Consider the following 6,276-nt stretch of genomic DNA (forward strand, 5'->3'; position numbering starts at 1 on the left):
TGTCTTCTCCACCTCCCATTTCTTGACTATCTGTTAAGTGAATTGCAATTACGAAAACACGATGTGTATTATCACCCCATTTATGATTTATTCTATATATATCAATATTCAGAGTATGGACATAATAAGTTATGTTTGTGTGTAAGTCTGCAAAAAAAGTACATGCCAAAACCTTAGGAGGCAGTGGAGATATTCTGGGTGAGTTTCGCATTAATCATTTCTATAGTTTTTAAATATCTTTGCAATTATCATGTATAAATTTTAAAATTGAAGTCAGTAATAAATTGGCCAACTATATTTACCTGACCTTCAATTATGCTTTTATGTTGATGATTCCCAAGTGCTCTCTCAAGCCGATTTTTTCCCTGAATTCCAGACCCCATGCCTGTAGCTGAGCTCACCTCCTATCCCCATTCTTCTTTTGCACCTCAAGAGTCCTCAAATCACTTTTCTCAAGGTAAGTGCTTCGTTGCTGCTTTTTTACGTGTGTAATTCCCAAAATGGAAAGCTTCATGCATGTATTTGCTTGTACTCCTAGTGCCTATCATAGTGCCTTATAAATAGAATATAGTAACTGAATTGGTTGAGTGAATAAAAGGATTTTCTTTATTCTTTATGGTTTAAGGGGTTATTTAAGTGGGATATTTTTGGGGGGAGGGGGTATTTTATTTGTTCTATTTTACTTAAGGAGTGACAAGTTCAGATTTGTAATTTAAGATTAATCTGGAAGTGTGTACAAAATGCAATGAAAGTGGAGAGTTTAAAAGAGAGGAGATAAGGGCCAGCCGAGTGGCTCAGTTGGTTAAAAGCTCACTCAAGAGTGCGAGCTCTGAGCAACAGGGTCATCGGTTCGATGCCTGGCCCGAGCTGAGCTGCCACTGAGCTGCCAATAGGTGGCAGGACGGCTCAGCTAAAAAAATAAAATAAAATAATAATAAAAGAGGGGAGATATCTATAAAGAGTGATGGAAACTCAAGGCACCGATGACAGAAACTTTGTGATGAACTGGCATCTCCAAGGAATAATAAAAAGAATATATCCCCTCCATTCCTCATACATTATAGCTTTTAAAAATATGCTACTTTGTGTGTTCACCACCCAGTCAGTTCTCCTTCCATTACCAGATATTTAACCACCTTTACCCTCTTCTACATACGCCTCCTTACCATATGTAGATTATGTATTACAGAAATGTACACTTATAACATATAATTTTACTAACCAATGTCACCCCAATACATTTAATAATGATTTAAAAAGAGAAAAACATAAAATCACCTAAATGAAGAAAAAATAAAGATGTACTCCTATACCTTTGGAATGACTGAGGCTATCTAGTGATTCTAAAATAAGTCTTTGTTGCCATCTTGTGGTAAAAAACATATTTTACAACAATGTTTAAGCTTTGCAAGACTTACAGAGTCCATAATTATCCACAGTTAAATTCTTTTTAAAAAAGAAATAAAATTCAACTTAACCTTTAACATTCAAAAGTATTCCTCTGCTGCTCTCATGCAAACTTACTTTTCAATATATGTGGACTTTTTATCTATATCTTTCTGGAGTTTAATGTTGTTTTGTTAGTTGTAATATAAGTATCTCTAAATTAATTTCTATATTTAAATTTTTTGGTTCAGTTTTGCTCCAAATTCTACAGGCTAAAGAAAAACTTCAGTGATAATTTAATTGTGAATTTGCCACCTTGTAGCTCTTTTCCTATTGTGAACATATAGATTCATTCATTTAATGTATTCATCAAATATTTATTGAGTGTCTATCTTATGTCAGGCATTGTTCTAAGCATTCAGGATATAATAGTGAATAAAAGGACAAAAGTCCATGATTTCAAGGATCTCACCTTTTAGTTGTATATATATAAAGTGAATTTGTATGGCGTGATGGACTTTAAAAACATCTTTGTTATCCATTATAACAAACTGCATAAGTTTCTTGTTTGGAAGGAAGGAAGATATAGAAGAAACTATCACTAAAATGAGCTTTCTTTTTAGGAAAAAAATGTATTTTAGAATAATCCAAAATTAGGAACATGCATATGAAATTTTGTAGAAACTGGAAGTTTTCATTATTATTTCTGTATAAGATTATAAAAAGAAAGGCTACAAATAAATGAGTACACAACACATTTTCAAATTTTGGTTAGTTTATTCAAGTCTGTATGAAGCAAGTCATTTTAGCACTCATATGTACTACCATCTAAAGAGCCAAGCTTAATGAAAAGAATTTAGAAAAGCTGGCATTTTAGACACTAACATAAATATAATTTTAAGGAAGTACCAGCGATTATTGCACAAGGAAATCATTCTTCCTGATCTAGCAGCTTCAAACTTTCAGCCTTAATGTTATCTCCCCTTCTACTATTAATAGAGCATTCAGTCCATAAAATTCTGAGATATGATGAATTTCAGTTTTTGAAGCTGTTTTTTTTAAAAAAAGATATTCAGTAAGAATACACATATTTCAAAATATTTCAATTTGTTTCAGCCTGGGTCCTCTCCAAAAGCAGAGTGGGAGACAAAAGCTTGTAAATAGATAGTTTATTTTAGGAAATTATTCCAAAGAAGACAGGGAAACTGGGAAGAGAAGGGAAGGGAGAAAATTGAATCCTAGGATATATTAATGAGCAGTATTGTTACTGTGTTAAGTAGCTGGGGCTCAATTCCTCTAAGAAGCCTTGTAGACAACACCTCAGAATTGTTCACCTGAGACAGAATCGGGAGCATTTATCCACCAGTCCCCATCTGGAAATTGGTCAAGAGTGGCACCAGTAAATGTTTACTCCACCCACTTCTTCCAGGTGTGGTAAGCATCTGAATGGCTCGCTTGGACTCCATTGGGCATTTTATACATTGGCACCAGGAAGCCTGGGACTATACAGCAGTGAAAGGTATGTGATGCACATGAAATGAGGTGTTTTCAGGTTCATCTACAATGACTGAAGTTAAATGGTGAGCAAGGAGTATGTGCGGTGGGGCACAAAAAGTGAATGATACCTTCTGTTTTGTGATGCTATTAAAATTAATAAGGTCAACACCTTAAATGGAAATTTTAAAAAGTAAAAACATAAATGAGAATTTATTCTAAGAAAATGTACTTTACAATTTTGATATGAGAATTTAATAAATTGTATCCATCAGGATTGCTACCTATAGTGGAAATTCAAATATAGGTAGCATTACCAATGTTGGTGTACTCGTCAAATAACTCTGTGTGTGTGTGTGTGTGTGTGTGTGTGTGTGTGTTAAAGAGTATAAACATAAATGTATTTTTTAATATACAAAATTATCATTTCTAGTCATTTATTTATGGTTTTTCTTCCTTTCCTTGCTTTGTAGGGTTAAGTCTCAATGTATTCTTGTTTGCAATCTGTTTTTAAAAATTGCAATTCAGGGCCAGCCGAGTGGCTCAGTTGGTTAAGAGCTCGCTCATGAGTGCGAGCTCTGAGCAACAGCGGTTCGAGTCCCAGCCCAAGCTGAGCAGCCGCTGAGCTGCCAACAGGTGTCAGGATGGCTCAGCTTTAAAAAAAAAAAAGGAAGAGAAAAACTGCAATTCACTAAGGACTTCAGAGCTGAAGGGTTTTTGGCAATCCAAATTTATGAACTATTTTGATTAAAGATGTTCAGCTTATTTGGGAAAAAAAAAGAAGTAGCCAAATTTGGGGAGAATCATTTAGAAAATATGCAGTACTGCTGAAGAACATTTATATTGATTTACAGAGTAGTGAAATAAGTCCAGGGCATTTCTAAAAGTTTGATTGATGCAGGGAAGCAAAAAGAAAAATAGGTACTGCCATGATGAGGTTTTCCTTTTTTTTTTCTAGTTTTGTTTTTGATTCAATATAGGCTTTGTCCCTCAACCCCAAAAATTCAGTTCAGTTATACGATACAAAGAATATTTGTAAATTCTGATTAGTACACCATTACAGGTTAAGTAAATAAAATTATCCATTCACCACCACTAATCCCAAGTACATTTTTGCTTCATAAGTTTCTTAATTTGGTAAGAATATTGTTGTGTCATGATGTGCTCCAGCAAAATTGGTATCCATATTGTTAAAATAAATATAAATTTACTTTCAATGTAGAACTTTTTCATTGAATACAGTAGCATTCACCATAATGTCAGATATCCAACCTTTACAAAAAGCAACACAGAAATCAGATTAGTGAAACTATTTTTAAAACTATTTAGAAAACAAATATCAACCTTGGATTTTCTATCCCCTCAAGCCAAGTTTCAAGTCTACAGAAAAGCTCTTTTAAACATGTAAAAACTCAGGAAATATTGTTTTCATAAGCTATTCCTGATAATTCTACTAGAAGACAAACTTCATCTGGCCACAAGAATCACTGAGGAAACTTCAGCCAAATGACTAGTGGTAAGCAATGAATATATTTTTAATGTATATATTATAAATAAACAAACAAATACATACATAAATTCGATGAATACATATTTCTATTTTAACATATTATGTATATAATAAGTATATTTAAGTAATAAATAGATAATGAAGGGCAGCATCAGTGTGGAAGGCTAGTACATAAATGCTACATTCTCTGACAAAGTAAAAAAAAACAAGTAAAATGAGAGGAGATGGAAGGAAGAAAGAAAATGAGTTTATCATTGACTACGTTATAGGAAACAACTAAAAGTCAAAGTGAGTTATATCTGACAAAATGAATAGGAAAGCCTAAGTAAGAAAAAGAAAGGGGTAATTATGTAAAAGTATTAGTATATAGGAAACCACTTGAACAAAAACACAAACATTCCTAAATAGCAAAATAAAGACAAAATTAAACAAAACTAAACTTGCTGATATAATCTGTCTATTGTAGTACCCTAATCAAATTTTTTTTGTTCTTATGGGGATATATACAGAGGGTGCCAAAACAATGTATACACATTTTTAAAAAGGAAAAAACTGTATTAGAATTGTAATACTCAATATAAACCAATAACAAAAGATGAATATAAGTCATGTGTATACATTTTTTGGCATCCCAAGTATATATTCCCTTCACCACAATTTTAGTGGAATCTGAAAAAAAATGGCAGTAAATGTATATGTTCAATATGACATGACTAATCAAAATAATTAAGGTTACTTTTAAAGCCCTGGGACTGGACTTCCTGCTGTAGATAGGTGGCCACGTCAAGTCTATAACTATAATATGGGATTCAAGACTCACAGTTGATCAGGAAAGAAGATGCACGGTGACTGCTCATTGCTGGCTATGCCATGTCTCTGGCTTGGGACAATGGGTGGACGATGGTACATTTACTGGTTGTTTACCTACTTCCATCCAGCTTCCAAAGGCTCTTCCCTGCAAATAAGCTAGAGTTTCAAGTATTTGTCTAGTCAACCATCTAGTCAATCAATCTACTGCCATCTGCATCTAATTTGATTATTCTATTAATCTTTTATATGAAAAAATATGCTATATCTAAAAGCTACATTACCACTGGAAATGTCAACTACTTAAATGTCTAGTCTTCATATTCCTATGATATGGGAATAATAAGACAGAAAGGTACATGAAATAAACGCATTGCTTTATGAATCATTTCAAAGTGAGCATCCACCATGTAAAGAAATGAACTATGCCAGTACCTCAGAAACATCCCCCTTCCCCCCACCTCCCTAAAAGTAACCTGACATTTATGATAATAAGTTCTTTTCTTTATGGCTTTATTTCAAATGCCCCAACTTTGGGAAGTATACAAGTTGGAGCTAGCGTTATTTGTGTGTGCCTGTGAGTATATTATTTTACTTTTCACAATGCATTTGATGAAATCTTACTAAAGGTTCCAGGGTTAGAGAATTAAATGGAGGCTAATATGAAATAGCAACAATTACCCCAAGGTCTTAGAGCAATACCGACCATTTCTAGCACTGTATTTGATTAATACTTTTTTTCTCAATACTTTTCTTTGATATTCTGACATCTAAGTGCTTTGTATTTTCAGTGACTTGACCTCAATTAGTTATTAAAATTGCTCCCAACGCCTGCATTTCTTCAGAGCTTCAGAATCAGGAGAGTGGAGACAAACTCGCACAGGGAGAGACGTCCAGCATTCCTCTCATCATTTACTCGGCAACCACGTTGTACGCAGAGGATGCGGAAAAACTGTATGATTCTGCACTTAACTCTCAAGCAGCAAGGGGGCACACATTGCCAAGGCTGCGTAATTAGCCTCAAAAGTAAGACGGACGCTGGGATGCGGGGCCGAGAGGGCAGCATCTTGCTTCGCGAG

Source organism: Hipposideros armiger, unplaced genomic scaffold (genome assembly GCF_001890085.2).
Source record: "Hipposideros armiger isolate ML-2016 unplaced genomic scaffold, ASM189008v1 scaffold_780, whole genome shotgun sequence".
Lineage (NCBI taxonomy): Eukaryota > Metazoa > Chordata > Mammalia > Chiroptera > Hipposideridae > Hipposideros > Hipposideros armiger.